Here is a 20,606-nt window from a genome sequence, read left to right as displayed (position 1 = left end):
TCAAAAGACTGTAAATCTAGATGTAAATATGAGTTCAGGGTGAAATAAGAGAAACATTTATGTCCCACAATATTACTTTAAGAATGGAGAATCACTAGAAAATATTACTTACTATATTTTAAAAGTAAAATTGATAAACAGAAACATGTAGCAAGTAACAGGAAAAATTATGAATTTTTATTTTAATACCTACTTATTTTAATTTTTATTTTAATACCTATTTTAATTTTTATTTTAATATAAATTCAAGACATACAGGCACATCAACCATTTTTCATCTTCTTTTTTTTTTTTTAAAGATTTTATTCGGGCAGCCCCGGTGGCGCAGCGTAGTTTAGCGCCGCCTGCAGCCCAGGGCGTGATCCTGGAGCCCTGGGATCGAGTCCCACATCAGGCTCTCTGCATGGAGCCTGCTTCTCCCTCTGCCTGTGTGTGACACACTCTGCCTCTCTCTCTCTGTATCTCAATAAATAAATAAAATCTTTAAAATATATATATATATTTTATTCATTTATTCATGAGCGACACAGAGAGAGGCAGAGACACAGGCAGAGGGAGAAGCAGGCTCCATGCAAGGAACCAGACGTGGGACTTCGATCCCAGGAATCCAGGATCACACCCTGAGCCAAAGGCAGGGGCTCAAAACTGAGCCACCCAGGCGTCCCCATGTTTTCATCTTTTTAAAATTGTGTTCTCAATTAAATACTGTATTATAAAAGCCCTAATAATCCACTGCAAACGAAACAGTTGAAAGAATGCCTACTTATTCAAACGTTTAAAAAGTAATTTGGAAAAACAAAATAAAATAAAAATAAATAATAAATAAAATAAAAATTAATTTGGCTTGGACAGTCATATTAGCAAAATGATTTCATTATCACATTATTTTAAGAGTAATAAAGTGGAATTACTAAAATGTTCAAAGACAAAGAAATAGTTAAATGCACTGTGAAACAGCAAAACTTTGGACTATTACAAAACCATAAAATAATAATAAGCAGCACCAGGGACCTGGGTGGTTCAGCGGTTTAGCGCCACCTTCAGCCCAGGGTGTGATCCTGTAGACGCGGGATCAAGTCCCACGTCAGGCTCCTTGCATGGAGTTGGCTTCTCCTTCTGCCTGTGTGTGTCTCTGTCTCTCTCTCTCATAAATAAAGAAAATCAAAGAAAGAAAGCAAAGAAAAGGAAGACAGACAGACAGACAATTATATGGAGCGCTTAGATGGCTCAGCCGGCTAAGCAGAAGGCTCCTGATTTCAGCTCAGGGCATGATCCCAGGCTCCACAGGGACTCTGCATGAGATTTTCTCCCTCTCCCTCAGCCCTCCCCACCATCCTCCCCACCACCCCCCAGCCCCCCCCCACAACATGCACACACACTCTCTTTTTAAAATATCCTTTAAAAAAAATTATATGAATATTAACCACAGAATTATATACAAGTATGGATAGGATTAATACATTATACTGATTAATATATTATACAAGTAGAGTAAGAATACAGAAAAATGTAAGGTGAGAATTAAATTTTTTTCCTTTTGAATTTCTTCTAATCATGTTCTTTTAATCATTCTTTTAATCTTTTAATTTTAATTTAATCATTTAATTTTAATCATTTAATTTAATCATTTAATTTTAATCATTTTAATTTTAATTTAATCATTCTTTTAATCTTTTAATTTTCTTCTAATCATGTTCTTTTAATCATTCTTTTCCAATAAAGTTTTAAAGTCACACATAGAGCTCTACTACACTTATTATACATATTACACACTGACATAAGTAGAAAAAAATTTTAAGTTTATAAACTACCTAATATCTTCCCAAAAAATACTGTTTTAAATTTCAAATATAAACTTATCTGATTTTGGAATTTCCTACAATCTGACACTAAACCTATACTTTCACACCAGCTGTACTATGTACAAGTTTCCCCAATTTTTAACCTTCACAAAGGAATCTCCTCCAATCCCAACAAGACATCCCATTACTACAAGTCTGTCAAACTGACAATATGAAAGAGGAGGTAAAACGCATGCCACCAGCTAAGAGAAGATAAAATTTTAATTCGTGTATTAGGAAAGCTTATTTGCCCTTACTACCTAAGTTCAGCAAGCATATTCTATTGGAAATTGAAATTCTAACCAAAATTCCCTTCTGCAAACCAGAAAGACCAAATGAGACAACCTGCCACTGACTCAGCAGCTTTCCTTTTCTTTACAACCTGTACTTAAGTTGCAAGTAGAAGACTGAAACTAAGTTTCAAACTGAGTAGTAAAGCCAATGCAAAATCAGTTAACTGTCTTGGCAGTAAACTCCAAAGAAAATATAACATGTTTTGGTCCTAACTGGAAGATATATACAGAGCAAAGGTGCCTTTATGTATCTTTATCATGCAAAATCCCTCAGGTATAGCTACAAATTAGCTTTTATCGAAGATACTTAATATGTTTCTTTATAGAGAGCACCTTAACCAAATAACCCTCCAAGTCTGGCACCATGAATTGTCACAGCCTACACATCACTACCATTCCTTATAATTTAAAACATTTGCGTTTTAAGAACAGTGTCCACACACCAGCTCTACTGCCAATTTCTTCAGCTGAAAACTGAAGTTTATTCTACAAAACACTATGTTTACTCTCAACAACAGGATGCACTCATTTACAAATTATACAAGAGTGAATTACCCCGATATACAACTTCAACATTTCTAACATCATTGCTTTCCTATTTTCCAAATTAACAAGTCTAAACAGTAGTGCACTAAGTCTGGTACTACAGCCAAAGTAAAATCAGTAATATAAAAGATTAACTATTTTGCAAAATGGCCACACAAGATACCTATGTAGTTCAAAGTGTGGACTGAGATTGCCGTTAAGACAAAAGAGTCAAACCAAGCCTATAGGAGGTAGATCACCCTCATGAATACAAATCTAGATTCATTTCTGAGTCCCCAGTCTCACAGCAAGAAGTTTACCAGCTTTTTAACACTGATTACAAATAACAGGGCAGAAAATAAAATATAAGGCCTTCATATTGGTTATATCATATAAAATGGCTATATTATAACCATTTCTTTAAATTTTTTTTATTTTTTTATTTATGATAGTCACAGAGAGAGAGAGAGAGAGAGGCAGAGACACAAGCAGGCTCCATGCACCGGGAGCCCGACGTGGGATTCGATCCCGGGTCTCCAGGATCGCGCCCTGGGCCAAAGGCAGGCGCCAAACCGCTGCGCCACCCAGGGATCCCTCTTAATGGTTATAACTGAACAAGAGCTGACATTCTTTAATGCTCAAAGCAGTTCTCCGGTAGAGATTGTGCTCTTATGTGTACACATAACATCATAAACGACGCTCTTCATTTCAGACAGCTTAATACACACGCTCACTTCAAATATTCCTTAAAAACTTGGCGCCTTGGCGCTAATATTACTCCCAGTCTTACTAAACCCTTCACCTCCTAAACCGGAAGACCGGAAGGGAAGATCTGCTCCTCCTTGTAAATTGAGGTCTAGGGAAAACGATCTAACACGAGTTTGTACAATTAAGCAGTCTCAGTAAATCAAATTCCCAGATTACAACGTCTGGCAACTCTCTTAGGCAAAAACATACAGGCAGCTAGCCGAGGGTTCGTTCGTTACTGGAGATGACAGGTCACCCCCACATCTGCACGAGGAACTTCGGTAACTGGCCTAAATTTTCCCGTGTTGAGACAAACGCATCAAGGGATGGGACGGGGCGGGGGGGGGGTTACCCTTTAAAAACTGGGTCATTCCTTATTTGCTCTGATGCGACGGAAGAGGAAAAGGTCCATGAAGCAGCAAAAGAAAAAAAAAAAAAAGACAGGACAGCATCCTCGGTGCAGAAAAGTTACAGCCCCTCACGCAAGTCAGCACTAAGGTCTCATGAGGTGGTTTTACTTGTGTGTAGTCCCTCGGAGTTGAATGGAACCAGCCTCCCGAAAGTCGTGCCCCCGCAAGGAAGCCCTGAGGATCAGGCGCAGGAAGGCAGAGGAGGAAATGCCCTCGATTCACCTGCGACACCTGCGCGGGCCCCCAGGGCTCGGCTCGCGGGCTCGGGACCCAGCGCGGCCGACCGCGGGCCTCCCCCGCACGCGCCCGGCCCGATGCCCGCCCCGCCCGGAGGCCCCCGGCCCGGCAAGTGGCTCCCGGGAGCCCAGGCGGACGATGCGAGGAGGCCCGCCCCGGCGCGGCCTCTCCCGCTCCATCACACCTCGCAGGCTCCGGGGACTCCCCGCCCCCGGAAGCCGCGGACAGACCAGGCCGGGACCGCCGAAGCCGGCCCCTTCCGCCTCCCGCGCGACCCCCGCAGGCGGGCCCCGGGCCCCGGGCCCCGGCCCCCGGCCCCCGGCCCCCGGCCCCCGGCCCCCGGCCCGTACCTGCGCGGCGCCCTCCCAGCCCGGAGCGCGGGCCCGACGCAGGCGCGGCGCCGGGCTCGTCCGCGAGAGGCCCTCGCCGCAGACTCACCTGCCGCCCGCTCCACCTTCGGTGCCACCCAGACGCAGCCCCTTCCTGGGGCATGAAAGCGCCGGCTTCGCGGCCTGCGCGCCCGAGGCTGCGCCGCGCGGGGGACTCGCTCCCGCGGCCGCCGCCGCCGCCGCCGCCGCCGCCGCCGCCACGGCCGGGTCTGCGCCTGCGCGGCCTCACGGGCTGGGTCTCGGGGGGCGCCGCAGGCAGCGACTACGGCCGGAGGCGCGAGCCCGCGCGGGCGCCTGTGCGCCCTGGAGTCCCGCGGCGCGGGCGGCGGGTCGCCTAGGAGCTGCCCGCTGCACCGCCGTCCCGACAGCTGACGGCCATGTTTCTGTTCCCTTTTCTTTTTTTTCTCCCCGTCCTTCCGCCCCTTTCCACTGAACAGCACTTTCCTTTTCCCCCTCCCTCTCCCTTTCCTACTGCGGGGGCGGGTGGACAAGGACGTGGGGGAGGGGAGGGCAGGGCAGGGCAGGGGCGGGGCGGCGCCGGGGCCACGCCCCCGGGGCGGGGCGGGGCGGGGCGGGCCGCGCGGCCTCTGCTCCCCTCCCCTCCCCCACCCCCCGCGGCGACCCCCGCGGGGCGCGAGGTCGCCGCCCGGGCCCTTCGCAGCCCTTCCTGCGCGTCGGCGCGGCGGGTCCCCTGCGGGAGCGGCGCGGGAGGACGGGCCCTGGGCGCCGCTTCGCACCCCTCCTACGGGCGGGCTGACCGTGTGGTGCGGGCTTATTGCCTTGGCCTCGGGCAGGTGGCGGCCGCTCCTCGCGGCTGTATCCAAGCCGGGCCGAGGGAGTCCCTCGGAGTCCGTGACGAGCCTGCCGGCGGGGAGCGACCCCTGGAAGACAACATTCGTTCCCACGGTGGGAGCTGGAGTTTCCACGCGTGACCGGGGGGGGGTCCTCCGAGGCTGGAGAGAGACCCGCCGACTGGCGCCTCCCGAACTCCGCGGCTGCGGCGCCCCAAGACGGTCCTCGGCCGTCCGCGCTGTCGCTGCCTCGGCTGGGATTTCGGGATGGGGACTCCGTGTTTTATCAGCCCTGTCCTGCCTCCTAAGTGTAGGCTCCTTATCTACACAGATGCGTGCAAAGTCCTTCCGCCTTCATGCAAAATTTGCAAAATGTTTTTGACAGCGTTTGGAAGTTACTAGATGAGAAAGAATAACAACCAGTTATTCGGTAAGGAGCAGGTGGTTTGAATTTTTTTTTTTTTTTTTTTTTTTTTTTTTTTTACCTCCTGGCTAAAAATAAAAATAAATGACGGATGATTTCACAGATTCCATGGCAGATCAAAACTAGAGCGGGTAATATTTGTCTATCTCTGATAAGTGTTATATATATATATATATATATATATATATATATATATATATATATATATATATATATATATACCTATGGATCATTGTCCTGAGAACTACTCTCTTGATTCAGTCTGCACTTTTTTGCTGGAAAGTGTAAGATTAGACCTCAGTCGTGAACATCCTGTTGTCGATTTACTTCGGAATTTTACTGCATAGACAGTTCGAATTTTGTAGCCAATGGCAGAAACTATTTTCCTAACTACATTAGCCGTCAGAACGGATTCTGTAGAAATGCACAGCAATAAAAACAAGGCTTATTTAGTAATAGTTTGGAGTCCGTTTGAACGCAGTGAAAACCAACCTTTGACAATCTGCACAGAAGGTTTTCAAGGAACTAATACTTGGAAATTAGCTCGAGGATTCTTGTCCTTCCTTTCTCAAGGACTTCTTGTCCTTCCTTTCTCGAGGCCTATTAACCGTTTTAAAAGATTTAATATAGATGAGATATCTTAATGGATAGATTTCATGAACACAGATTGTTTCTTCTTGTTTTTTTTTTTTTTTTGCAACTGCAGAAATGAAAAATGGAAGAAGCCACTATACCTCTTCCATTTGATTGACAGACTTATCTCAATTTGCAATGTAGGATTTAAGAATCTCTTTCATTTTTTTTTTCACTATTTTAATTGCCCTATAGATTTCCCATAGGTTTTCATTGCCATTGTCCACCTAAAATTTCATGGAATGAACTAGTATATTTTGGGCCTAATTTTCTTATCTCAGTAGCTCTTCTTAGGTCTGCAAGTCCTTGATCCTGCAACCTTCCCAACTATAATCTTATGCACAGAGTATTGAAATAAGTTCATTTTAATTTTTAACATGTAAATATTTAAGTCTAACTCGTGGGAGAGGAGCTGGAGGGCCCAATAACAACATGATTGTTATAATCCTTATAGTATCACAGTTTCAATTGAGCCTTCCTAAATACAAGAATGCATAGAACAATCACCCAGCCCATTGAAGAAGGGAATACAGACATCTGATTGGGCATGGTCACTGCAGATTTCTGCCAATAAGCAATGCAAAAGAGTTGAATAGAAATGCTGAAATTTTTCTTAAAATAAACATATGATATATTGGGTTGCCATCTTCAGTGCTGAAACATCCCAAATTGTTTTCCTCTTCCTATTTGTTCCCCTGAAAAAGTTCTAAAAATTGGTTTTCACAGGAATATTCAAAGACCTTTATGCTTCTATATTTTTTATCTGTTTCATTCAACTACCTGTTTAATAGAAGCATTATAAATCTAGCAGCTTAATCTGATTATTGTAATTATTTTTGTAATTTTTTTTTAATTTTATTTGTATGTAATTTCTACACCCAATGTGGGGCTCCAACCCCAGCCCCAAGATCAAGAGTCACATGCTCTTCTGTCTGAGCCAGCCAGGAGCCCCTATTTTTGTCATTTCTTAATGTCTGAATTCCATACTAGATTATAAGCCCTTGAGAACAATGTTCACAAGTCATATATGTGTATTCATATGTCATGTTCTCTTTCAGATTTGGAATAACCAACATATGACAGACTTCCAAAAAATATGTGATAAGTGACTGAAATAAATCATGGTTCCCTCACTTTCTTCCACTCTATCATCAGGCGAGTTACTTAATTTACCTCATGTATAAAGTGAGTAAAATTCTATTAGTAAAAAGTGAGATCATTTAGTAATTTACAATAAGCTATAATATCAAACAGACCAGTCCAGTAATCAATATTTAGCACATGTGATAGGCAGCCTTTCATTGTGTCTTATAATGATCCCTACTTCCTGATTTATGCTCTTGTGTAATCTCCTTCCACTGGCTGTGGGGTGGATTTATGGATGAGCTTCTAACACACAGAATACATCAGAAGTGATGAGATGTCTCTAACAAGATGAGACTATTAAAAAAGACCTGTGCCTTCACTCATGGATTCTTTCTCTCTCACCTTCTGGATTGCTTCCTCTGGGGGAAGCCAGCTACCATGTCATCAGGCAGCCGTGTGAACGAGTTCAGAAGTGTATCCTAGCCAAGTTGAGCCTTGAGATGACTGTAGCCACAGCCAAAACCTCTATTTCAGCCTCCTGACAGACCCTGAGCCAGAATTGCCCAACTAAGCTGCTCCTACATTCCTTACTTACAGAACTGTGAGTTAAGAAATGTTTCTTGTTTCCAGCTGCAACATTTGGGGGTTAATTTGTGACATAACAAAAATAATTAATACATTATAGTCATACCTGGATGATAACAAATGTGCATTCACGGTAGCTAATCCTTGACTAGGGTTTAGCATGCGATTCTTAGCATCCTATCATGCTAAATTTAAGTATAGTGGTTATAATTGCAGTAAAAGAAGGTAAGAAAAGTGGAAAGACTAACTTCTCCTGATCAGTTATTTATAAACTATCTTTGCTCCAAAAGAGTTCACTAAAATGTATTTCATATGATATCTTGGATTTGCTTCAAAATAATGCAAGGAGGGATAGAATAGTGAGTAAATAGGAGTTTAGGTAAAACAAAATTGGACACAAGATGAAATGGAGTGATTGCTACTGGGAGTTCTTAGAGTTCTCTACTTTTAATAACTTTTTAATTTTTTCATAATAAAAAGGGTAGCTTTGGGATCCCTGGGTGGCGCAGCGGTTTGGCGCCTGCCTTTGGCCCAGGGCGCGATCCTGGCGACCCGGGATCGAATCCCACGTCGGGCTCCCGGTGCATGGAGCCTGCTTCTCCCTCTGACTGTGTCTCTGCCTCTCTCTCTCTCTGTGACTATCATAAATAAAAAAAAAAAAAAAAAAAGGGTAGCTTTAAGATTTCATGGAATCATGAGTTTGTAGTAGAGGGGAAACTTTAGAGATCGTCTATTCTAATTAAGTCATTTGATAGATGGGGACACTAAGGCCCAGCAAAGTTTACTGACTTACCTAGAGTCTTCCCAGGCTCAGCTTTAGTGATTTCATGGTTGAGTATGGAGAAACTACTAATAAGTTCTTAACCCTTTATTTTCTCAGTCAGAATAACTTAACTCTAGATTCCCTAGGATAGCCTCCACAGCATGAAAATCTGAGCCTGATCTCTACTTTCCAGTGTATAAGCCACTTGTCATACACTGGCAAGTTATTTGGTTCCAGCCCCTTACTCATCAATTTTCAAAAACACAGGATTTGAAGGCCTGGTGTTTTATGCCTGCAGGCACTGTGTTATCCTTCTAGAAAAGAGTTTTAAGTAACAATGACATCAACAAACACTAGATCTGCATTATTCATGTATCTAAATGAGCCAGTGTGTCCTACTCTCCACAAGGAGCATTAGCACACTCTCTTTGTGTTCTACTCCAGTATCTTATCTGACTGTGGACTCTGTCCCAGCATTATCAGAATGACCTCATCTAGAGTCTTTTGGAATTACTCAGCATAATCTTTATCCAACCCTCCTTACTAGGCCTGCAGGCCAAACATAGATGGACTCTAGGTGGAGAGGGTTGGCACAAGGCTCCTGATCTTGAGTCAAAATAGAGTAAATGATCCTGAGAACAAATCATAAAGAGTTGGGATTAGCAAAAGGAAGAAACACAGACAGGGGACGCCTGGGTGGCTCAGCAGTTGAGCATCTGTCTTGGGCTCAGGGCGTGATCCTGGGGTCCTGGGATCGAGTCCCGCATCAGGCTCCTTTCAGGGAACCTGCTTCTCCCCCTGCCTATGTCTCTGCCTGTGTGTGTGTGATCAATAAATAAATAAAATCTTTTTAAAAAGAAGAAGAAGAAAAACAGAAAGAAATAATGGGTGGAGAGGTTGATAGGAAGACAGACTATTCTTACTGTTGCCTGTCATGACTAGAATTCAACTCTTACCTGCTTCTTCCCAACCCCTTTTTCTGGGCTTTAATTCTTTTTTTTCCTCACATCATATCAAATTGTCCTGACCACAGACCAAGAAATACATGTATTGTAGGGGCATTGGGTGGTACAGTTGGTTAAGCATCTGACTCTAGTTTTTGGCTCAGGTTGAGATCTCAGGGTCTTGAAACCAAGCTTTTTCTGGGGCATGGAGTCTGCTTGAGATTCTATCTCCTTCTCCTTCTGTCCCTTCTGCTTATGCGCTCGCTCTGTCTCAGATAAATAAGTAAATCTTTTTTTAAAAAAAGAAATATATGTATTCTGTGTTTCAAAGATCAATTTTTTTAAAAAATTTTATTAAGAAAACAGGGCAGCCTGGGTGGCTCAGTGGTTTAGAACTACCTTCAGCCCAGGGTCTGATCCTGGAGACCTGGGATCGAGTCCCACATCTGGCTTTCTGCATGGAGCCTGCTTTTCCCTCTGCCTGTGTCTCTGCCTCTCTCTCTCTCTCTCTCTCTCTTTCTGTGTCTCTCATGAATAAATAAATAAAATCTTTTAAAAATTTTTTATTAAGAAAACAAGAACAATAAGATATAAGCATCAATAAAAATAATAGTATAGGGACATCTGAGTGGCTCAGCGGTTGAGCACCTGCCATTGGCCCAGGGCGAGATCCTGGAGTCCCACATCGGGCTCCCTGCATGGAGCCTGCTTCTCCCTCTGCCTATGTCTCTGCCTCTCTCTCTCTGTGTGTCTCTCATGAGCCTGGGTGGCTCAGCGGTTGGGCGCCTGCCTTCGGCTCAGGTCATCATCCCGGGATCCGGTATCAAGTCCCACATTGGGCTCCCTGTAAGGAGCCTGCTTCTCCCTCTGCCTGTGTCTCTGCCTCTCTTTCTGTCTGTATCTCTCATTAATAAATAAATAAATCTTTTAAAATAAATAATTTAAAAAATTTTTAAATTGTATAATGAACTCTTCTGAGTTTATCACTTAGCTTCAACTCATAGTTAATCTTGATTCCATGTATCCCATTCCCCACTTCCCTCTTCTCCCTGAGTATTTTGAAGCAAATAATTGGCATTTCATTTCATCAGCAAATACTTCAGCATGTAGATCTAGAAGATATGGACTTTAAAAAATAAAAAGTACGAGGCCACTGTCACTACTAAAAATTATTTTAGGGCAGCCTGGGTGGCTCAGCGGTTTAGGGCCACCTTCAGCCCAGGGCCTGATCCTGGAGACCCGGGATCGAGTCCCACATCAGGCTCCCTGCATGGAGCCTGCTTCTCCCTCTGCCTGTGTCTCTGCCTCTCTCTCTCTGTGTGTGTGTCTCTCATGAATAAATACATAAAATCTTTTTTAAAAATAAAAAAATTATTTTAATTAATATTTTGTTCAATATTTTGTTATTTTTGAATGAGAAAAAACCTATGAAATATTGATAAGGTATCCTGTCTCACCCCTTCTACTCCTCATGGATCTATATAACTCCTGCCTGGAGGGTTTGAGTTTGCAATACACCTCTGATTGATAAACCAGAATGATGCTGCTCAGGTTCCTCCATGATTCAGGGAGTATAGGGTGTGGACTCTCTCCAACGAAATTGTCCCCCTTAAAGATATTTCACTATTTAGATCAAAGACCCCATAATATTTAAGAATCAGAGTCTGCCTAAAAGCCTCAAATTAATATTCAATTTCTGACATTTAATATGAGTTCAATAAGCACTGTATTGTTTTAATACCCTGACAAAGAAATAATTGGGATCTGGTGCTAATACCCTTTAGCACCTACTCAAATTTTCCCCTACTTTTATGGTTCCTTTCAGACAGAAAAGGAGAAAATGAACTGAATACTAGAAGGTGTCTCAAAAGGATTAATAGAAACCAGAATAAGGGGGATCCCTAGGTGGCTCAGTGGTTTAGCGCCTGCGTTCAGCCCAGGGCGTGATCCTGGAATCCCAGGATTGGGTCCCACATCCGGCTCCCTGCGTGGAGCCTGCTTCTCCCTCTGCCTGTGTCTCTGCCTCTCTCTCTCTCTCTCTCTCTCTCTCTCTCTGTGTGTGTCTCTCATGAATAAATAAAATAAAATCTTTTAAAAAAAAGACAATAATTTCAACCCCTTTTTGTTGTTCACTCCCAAATTTACCTCTCTAGCCACAAATTTACTTGGGCTATCGACTCAACCATCAAACTACCCCCATGGTTTATTGTTTATCAAATATTTTATTTATTTATTTGAGAGAGAGAGAGAGCATAAGAGAGAGATCACAAACAGTGGGGAAGGATAGAGGGAGAAGCAGACTCCCCACCAAGCAGGGAGCCTGATGCAGGACCTATGACCAAGCCAAAGGCAGACACTTAACCAACTCAGTCACACAGATGTCCAACCTCTAATGTTTAAATGACATCTAACATTTTACATGTTTAAAACACAACTCTTAATTCCCTCCCTGCATTATATCTGCCCGCCCCCCACCAAAACTATTCCTTTTTAAGTTCCCTCATTTTATTATTTGGCGCCATCATCTTCCCTATCTTGCCAAATGATGTCCTCTTCAACCCCCAGATCCAAAGGTGGATCACATGAACTAGGTGTTAGGGAGGATGTCATTTGGCAAGATAGAGAAGAAATGGAGCTGGGGTCAGCATTGGGAGGACTGTCCAGGGCTCTCATAGGCCAATACCTGGGAACCACAAAAGGGCCAATGCCTATAGACTATTAACGACCATTCAGTGCTACACAACAGGCAGTTATGTGAAGTCAAATGTAGTCACCTCAGCTGTGTGTCCACCATTGAGGCCCATGGTCCTTCCATTGGCATCAGCCTGCATATAACTGTGCTCTTGACTATGAGAATGTAAACCTGTATCCTGAAACTTGAATACCTAACCACATTGTGTGTGTAAAGAACCACTCTTTTTTAGTTTTCCAGGATACAGAACAGTGTGACCTTGACACCCAGAAAGCCATTAGCGGTATAGAAGGGAAAACTTGGGAGCCCTGGGTGGCACAGCGGTTTAGCGCCTGCCTTTGGCCCAGGGCACAATCCTGGAGACCCAGGATCGAATCCCACATCGGGCTCCTGGTGCATGGAGCCTGCTTCTCCCTCTGCCTGTGTCTCTGCCTCTCTCTCTCTCTCTCTCTGTGTGACTATCATAAATAAATAAAAAATTAAAAAAAATAGAAGGGAAAACTTTGGAGAGACTGGGCAGAGGTGAAACTACCACTTTACAAAAAAAATATGTGTTAGATAAGCTGTATTCAGGCATGGCTTACAGTGCTGTTGGCTATGAGTTCAATGTGAAGAAATCAATGTTATATATTAAATATGGTTTCTTTAAACAGAAACACATAGAACAAGGTTATGTGTAGATTAGTTGATGCAAATTTGAACAAAGGCTCTCAGGAAACTATTTCTGCTAGGAGCAGTGCTTAGTGTTTGAAATTCAATGTTCCCTGCCTATCCTATCTAAAGCAACACTCACACTGGGGCACTGCAGTGGCTCAGTCCATTGAACATCTGCCTTTGCCTCAAGTCATAACCCCACATCATTGGCTTCCTGCTCAGCGAGGAGTCTGCTTCTCTCTCTCTTTCTGCTCCTCCCTCTACCCTTCCCTCTGCTTGTTCTTTCTCTCTCAAATAAATAAAATCTTTAAAAAATAAATAAACACTCAGATTATATCATCTTGCCCTATTTTATTTGTTTTTAAGATTTTATTTGTTTATTCATGAGAGACACAGAGAGAGGGGCAGAGACATAGGCAGAAGGAGAAGTAGGCTCCCTGCAGGGAGCCAGCTGCAAGACTCAATCCCAGGACCCCAGGATCATGACCTGAGGCAAAGGCAGATGCTCAACCACTGAGCCACCCAGGTGTCATCTTGCCCTGTTTTAAATTTTCCCCATCCTTTAGTCACTGACATTCTTTGTCTATTTATGTGTTTACTATCAGTATGTAAGTCTCAGAAGGGCAGGAACTTTATTTTATTCACTACTGTATCCCTGGTACCTAGAACAGTAGTAATAACCTATAAATATTGTTGGTGAATCAATCAAATAATTAAGCAGGCTGTGAGGAGTCTGTTCTTTCCACCACTTTTCAGCCTCCATGTTTCTTTCTTTTTTTTTTTTTAATTTTTTTTTTAAATTTATTTATGATAGTCACACACAGAGAGAGAGAGAGGCAGAGACACAGGCAGAGGGAGAAGCAGGCTCCATGCACTGGGAGCCCGACGTGGGACTCGATCCCGGGTCTCCAGGATCGTGCCCTGGGCCAAAGGCAGGCGCCAAACCGCTGCACCACCCAGGGATCCCAGCCTCCATGTTTCTGATCATTGTTCCATCTCTGGAATTACTGAAACCCTAGTACAGGTAAACCCCAGCTGGCTCCACCTCTCCAATCCTGCAAATATGCCTGAACATGTCTGAAATGTCTGGGACTCTCATCGATATTTCTTCCCTGTGCAGTCTACATGAGAAAGTTCTTAAAAAAAAAAAAAAGAGAGAGAAAGTTCTTTGAGTTGGGTCCAGAGCATGAAATATGGTTTTGAATAATTCTCTGCTAGCAATAACCATTAATGGACAATGCCTAAAAGACAACAACAGCAACTTAGAAAATCCTGTCTTAACTGACTCAAATGACATGTTAATTCTCAACCTAATGATTTATTTACTGATGCCTGCTGCCTTCATTAAGAATTATTAGAGCATTTTCTTTTGAGCTTGTCAAAGGGAAAATTATATTTGTGTTTACTTTAGTCACCAAGGTTAATTGCTATTTTAATACTCTTTTGATGTGCTAGTAGCTCCTAATGAGGATCATTAATTAGAAAACTAAAAGGAGAAGTCAGGTTTCTACAGAAAATTTGAATCTATTCCCACTACTCCCCTAAACTCCATTTCTTCCATGACTTACTACTATTCATTTCATCTAGATTTCCACAATTAAATTCAAACTATATTCATTGGGGAAAAAATTGAGCAGTTAAGTCTTTGGGATCTTCACTTACTCCATAAGTTCTTCAATGTCCTGAGCCTCTTTCCTCTGGCATAAAATATTTATCTTGCAGAGTCATTTACAATTAATCATTATCATTTGCAGCAACCATTTATCAAGCACCTACTATAGGCCAGTCACCATACTAGGTGCTTAACCTTCATTGTCTACTACTCTGCCCTAGTGGAGAATTGTCATTATAGTTTCCCATGATATAATGTATGTAAAGCCTCTGTCATAGTGACTGGCACATACTTGGACAGGAGTTGGCATACTTTAGCCCTTGGGCTAAATCTACCCTGATGCCTATTTTTGTAAATTAAGTTTTATTGGAACACAGCCATGCCCATTTGTTTAATATTGTCTTTGGGTACTTTGGCACTAAAATGGCAGAATTAAAGAGTTAAGATAGAGATGGTATGGACCACAAAGACAAAAATATTTGCTATCTGATACTTTATTTAAAAAAAAGTTTGCCAACTCTTATACTAGGAGACCAAAAAAGTTAGTTTGATATGCTTTTCCCTCCAAACAGGAGGCCAGAAAAAAAGCACAGACAAGCAGGATTAGAAAATGAGTCACCAAGGACTAGAGTCCTAAGGGATCAAAGATTTTTACCAAAAGAAGGGGGAAGAATAGAGGTGAATCGAGACCCTAATGTGTGTCTTCCAGATACATTGTCTATTGCAAAATGAACAGCCTCCGATATGGAAGGTGGCAAGCAGTGTGCGTAGGGAAGAATATGAATGTAGTTATGAGTCCTCAGGGAAGAGTCAGGTGGAGAGTGTTCAATGAATAGGTAAAGGATATAGAAGAGAAATCTGTTTATCATGGAAAATTGCAGGAGGCAGAGTGGGAAGATTTGTAAAGGAAGGGTGAAGCATTGGGGGCTTCAGAATGTCTATAACAAGGGGATTTAGGAGTATCACTGGTTGAAAGAATGTCACTTATACATAACAAGATTGGGTAAAGTGAACTGAAGGAGATCACGAGAGATCTGGAGCCATTCCCTAACGTACCATTAGCACTTTCCACTAGTGGGAGGTCAGGAATGGGAAAAGGGAGCAAAAGTATAAACAGCACAAAAAGTCATGACAAAAAGACATATTTTGAACAGTGACTGAAGATGATGACAGAAATGATAAATATAGTGGAATAATCTGGTTTCACGATTTCGAAAGGTTTCTTATTATACACTTGCTTTACCTTAGGTAGAAGCCCACATCTTGGTAGAATCAGTGACCCAGGGAAGTTGATGATCTGACCTGTAAGTTTTGTAGACCAGAAGTGAACAGGCCTCACAACATCAGTGCTTTAATTGTGGTATTCAGCAATGCTATCAATGAAGTTGTTTCCATTCTTTAAACCTATTAGAATTATGGCAATCAATAGGCCATAACTCAGAAAGGTAATTTGAAGTAATTCAATGATTAAAAAGGAAAAAGAAGAGAGGGGCACCTGGGTGGCTCAGTTGTTTAAGTGTTTGCCTTCAGCTCAGGTCATGATCCTAGGGTCATGGGATCAAGCCTGCTTAGCGAGGAGTCTGCTTCTCCCCCTGCCCCTCTCCATTCACCTCTCCTCCCCCTGTTCGTTCTCTCTCTCTCTCTCTCAAATAAATAAATAAAATTTAAAAAGAAAAGAAAAGAAAGTGAAACCGTACTATCAGAAGGTCTTAGTCTTGTTTTTTGATATGCTTTTCCTTCCTTGCTTTCTTTTATCAAGACAGCACCATCTTTTAAAATACTTTTGTAGTTGTGGGAAAGTCATGTAAAAGGACTGTGATTTCTGGAAAGTTAAAAAAACAAACAAACCAAGCAACCACCTCTGGTGTTGTTCCAGGGGAGCTCTGACTCTAATATATACTCTCCTTTCACCTTAACTAGATTTTTTGTATTGCAAAAATACTATGTATTTTGCAAGTCATGGCATCTCCAGAATTTTTAAACAGAGTACTAACTTGTTTAATATCCATAGAGTCAGTATCTTGGGGTAACTTTTCCAAAAAGTCCATCCCACTCTGAATTTTTAAGCATTTTTTAGTTTACCTGTTTGGATTCAGTTCGATGACAACTTTTTATTTTTTACCTTTGATCCTAATAGTCTTCAGCTCTTTGTTTTTTTGTTTTTTGTTTTTTTTAATACGAAAGTTATTTTAGAGCTGGACTTGTAGAGTGGTTTGCTCAGAAGGCAGCTAAAATCAAAGCACTATTTGCAATGTTGTCCTGGTGTGTGGAAAATACGTCTTTGATCTGATATGTTAGAAAAGCATTTTAGTTTCAGAGAAAGGCCACAATTATTTATATGATTCAGCCAGAAAACATGCTTAAATTATAATTCATAGTAAGTAAAGAAAAGAAAAGGGCCAATAATTTATCACTCATTCAGTAAGTGTTGATTGAATAGCTACTGGGTGCCTACACTGTTCTAGGCACCAGGGTTAGAGCAAGAATAAAACAGACAAAAATTCTTGCCTTTCGGAAGTTTATATTCTAGTGAGGGCAAACAGACAATAAACAAGATAAATAGGGGGAAAAATGGAATATGGTAAAAGGTGGTAAATATAAGAAAAAAAGTTATGCTGGGAAGGGGAAAGGGTGCTTTAGCCAATGAGCTATTTGCAAGTCTCAGTAGGGTCTCCAGTCAGCTTTGAACACTCTTGATTTCTTCAAAATGCTTTGGAACAGGCAGCACAGGTGGCTCAGCGGTTTAGCACTGCCTTCAGCCCATGGCGTGATCCTGGAGTCCTGGGATTGAGTCCCACGTCAGGCTTCCTGCATGGAGCCTGCTTCTCCCTCTGCCTGTGTCTGTCTGTCTGTCTGTCTCTCTCTCTCTCTCTCTTTCTCTCATGAATAAATAAATAAAATAAAATGCTTTGGAGCTTACCAGGCACTTCACTAGAAGCTTGAAGAGGGTTCCAAGAGACAGGAATTGGAACTAGTGATAGCTTACCCAGTTATCTGATTACTTAAGACCTTACACATTATTTCATACCCAGCCTTCCCTATCTTCTACACCTCCACTACACCGTCTCCCCTGTTAATTGCTTTTTATTTAGCCAATACAAGTGAAAAGAGGGGGGCAAAAAGCATTAAAAATACTTTTGCTTATATTTTGAGTCTGATGCATTTTTTTCAAGCTTTTTAATTAATGAAATATATTGAAACTGTAAATTTTTAAAATTAGCATACAGTGTTATGTTTCAGGTGCACAATATAGTGACTCAGTTCTATGCATTACACAGTGCTCATTATGATAAGTGTACTCTTTAACCCCATTCAGCTATTTCATATTCCCTCCCCACCTTCCCTCTGGTAACCATTAGGTTGTTCTCTATAGTTAAGAGTCAAGGGACACCTGGGTGGCTCAGCGGTTAAGTGTCTGCCTTTGGCTCGGCATGATCCTGGAGTCCCAGGATTGAGTCCTACATCAGGCACCCTGCATGGAACATGCTTCTCCCTCTCCCTCTATCTCTATCTCTATAAAGATAATATATCTCTCTATATATATAAAGAGTCTAGCTTTTTGTTTCTCTTCTTTTTCTTTGTTCATTTGTTTTGTTTTTTTAAATTCCACATGAGTGAAATCAGAAGGCATTTGCCTTTCTCTGACTTATTTCACTAAGCATTATACTCTCTAGATCCATCCATGTTGTTGCAAATGACAAGGTTTCATTATTTTTTATAGCTGAGTAATATTCTTGTGTGTGTGTGTGTGTGTGTGTGCGCGCGCGCGCACACGTGCATGCGCGCACGTGCCACATCTTTAGCCATTCACTTGGGCTGCTTCTGTAATTTGGCTATTATAAATAATGCTGCAGTAAACATAGGGGTGCATATATCTTTTTGAATTAGTGTTTTCATATCATTTGAGTAAATACCCAGTAGTGGAATCACTGGATCATATGGTAATTCTATTTTTAATTTTTGAGGAACCTCCATACTGTTTTCCATAGTGGTTGCACCAGTTTGCATTCCCACTAACAATATATAAGTGTTCCTTTTCCTCCTCTTGTTCCTAGCACTTGTTGTTTCTTTTGTTGATTTTTAGCCATTCTAACAGGTATAAGGTGATATTTCATCATGGTTTTAATTTGCATTTTGCTGATGATGTGTCTGTTGGACTTTTGTATGGCTTCTTTGGAGAAATATCTATTCATGTCTTCTGTCCTTTAAAAATTGGATTACTTGTTTTCTTGGTGTTGAGTTATATAAGTCTTTATATATTTTGGATACTAACCCTATATCATAGATGTCATTTGCAAATATCTTCTCCCATTCAATAGGTTGTCTTTAATTTTATTGATGGTTTCCTTTGCTGTGCAGAAGCTTTTTATTTTTATATAGTCCTAATAGTTTATCTTTGCTTTTATTTTCCTTGCCTCAGGAAACATATCTAGAAAAATGTTGCTATGGCCAACATCAGAGAAATTAGTGCCTGTGCTTTTAGGATTTTTATGACTTCAGGTCTCACATTTAGGTCTTTAATCCATTTTGAGTTTATTTTTGTCTATGATATAAGGAAGTGGCCCAGGGATGCCTGGGTGGCTCAACAGTTGAGCGTTTGCCTTCAGCTAAGAGCGTGATCCCAGGGTCCCAGGATCGAGTCCCGCATCGGCCTCCCTGCCAGGAGCCTGCTTCTCCTTCTGCCTATGTCTCTGCCTCTCTGTCTCTCATGAATAAATAAATAAAATCTTAAAAAAAAAAAAAAAAAGAAAGTGGTCCAGTTTCATTCTTTTGCATGTAGTTGTCCAAGCCTGATGCATTTTTTTTTTTAATGTAAGTTCTAAAAAATTAAGGGGCACCTGGGTGGCTCAGTCAGTTAAATGTCTGCCTTCAACTCAAGTCCTAGTCCCAGAGTCCTGGGATCCAGCCCCACATTGGGCTCCCTGTTCAGTGGGAAGTCTGCTTCTGCCTCTCCCTCTGCCTCTCCTCCACTCTTGCTCTCTATCTCTCTCTCACTCGAATAAATAAAATCTTCTAAAAAAAAAAAAAAAGGACTATTTCATCATAGTAAAAAAAAAGATTTAAAAATAAAATGAATATAAATGTAAATCCTAATGAGTTCTAGAAATGGAAGCCATGTGAAAAACAAATTCTCATAGCTCTTGTTATTGCAGATAAACTGATGATTAAAGCCACCTTAGAATTTCTTTCCAGGGCAGCCCGGTGGCTCAACAGTTTAGTGCCGTCTTCAGCCCAGGGTGTGATCTTGGAGACCCAGGATCGAGTCCCACGTCGGGCTCCCTGCATGGAGCCTGTTTCTCCCTCTGTCTGTGTCTGTGCCTCTCTCTCTCTCTCTCTCTCTCTGTGTCCTTCATGAATAAATAAATAAAATCTTAAAAAAAAATAGAATTTCTTTCCATTTGAAATAGAGTACAGTATCCTGGAAAACACTGAGTCAACAGTTTGGGTTTTAGGTACCAGATATGCCACTGCCTACCTGTATAATCTGAAGAGGTCATATACTTTTCTAGACCTCAGATCTTCATCTGAGAAACTCTAAAATGCTGTGATTCCTCTTTATAATCACTTCAAGTCATTAATTACATAAGCCTAGATGAAATAAAACTTCTCTTTTTTTTTCAGGAAGTAAATATATGTGGCTAAGATTAATAACCAGGTTTTGTGTACAAATGTAGTAGAATATGGATTTTACAACCAATTTACATGACTCTTTGATCCTCATGAATGTTTTTTATTAAGAATATGTATCAAATTCTTTGCATATATTTACATTTTACATAAAAATTTATTTTAAAATATAGAAAAGATTAAAGTAATTTGTATAAGGTAATTTCAACTTTGATTAAAACTTGAACAGCTTTAGAAAACTAGAATATGGGATGCCTGGGTGGCTTAGCAGTTGAGCATCTGCCTTCGGCCCAGGGCGTGATCCTGAAGACCCAGGGTCAAGTCCCACATCAGGCTCCCTGCATGGAGCCTG

At 41.7% G+C, this 20,606-nt stretch overlaps 1 protein-coding gene and 1 long non-coding RNA gene across 4 annotated transcripts in view; one reads left to right on the top strand and one right to left on the bottom strand.

The window, feature by feature from the left end:
- Positions 1-5,507, bottom strand: part of DENND4C (DENN domain containing 4C) — a 129,480-nt gene extending 123,973 nt beyond the window's left edge. The window contains exon 1 of one of the 3 annotated variants that reach the window (XM_072841492.1): positions 5,201-5,507. The gene's annotated coding sequence lies outside the window, so the exon portion shown is untranslated. Of the gene's footprint in view, positions 1-4,491; positions 4,637-5,200 lie in introns of those variants that run through there. The other 2 variants (XM_072841494.1, XM_072841493.1) reach the window with 2 other exon arrangements.
- Positions 5,071-7,438, top strand: LOC140641500 (uncharacterized). Its single transcript, XR_012038017.1, has 2 exons — positions 5,071-5,663; positions 7,349-7,438. It is a non-coding gene; the product is annotated as an uncharacterized lncRNA (long non-coding RNA).
- The last annotated feature ends 13,168 nt before the right edge of the window (positions 7,439-20,606 follow it).

Source organism: Canis lupus, chromosome 10 (genome assembly GCF_048164855.1).
Source record: "Canis lupus baileyi chromosome 10, mCanLup2.hap1, whole genome shotgun sequence".
NCBI classification, from domain to species: Eukaryota; Metazoa; Chordata; class Mammalia; order Carnivora; family Canidae; genus Canis; species Canis lupus.
The sequence above is the reverse complement of the archived record's forward strand: the minus strand, read 5'-3'. Positions and strand labels throughout refer to the sequence as shown.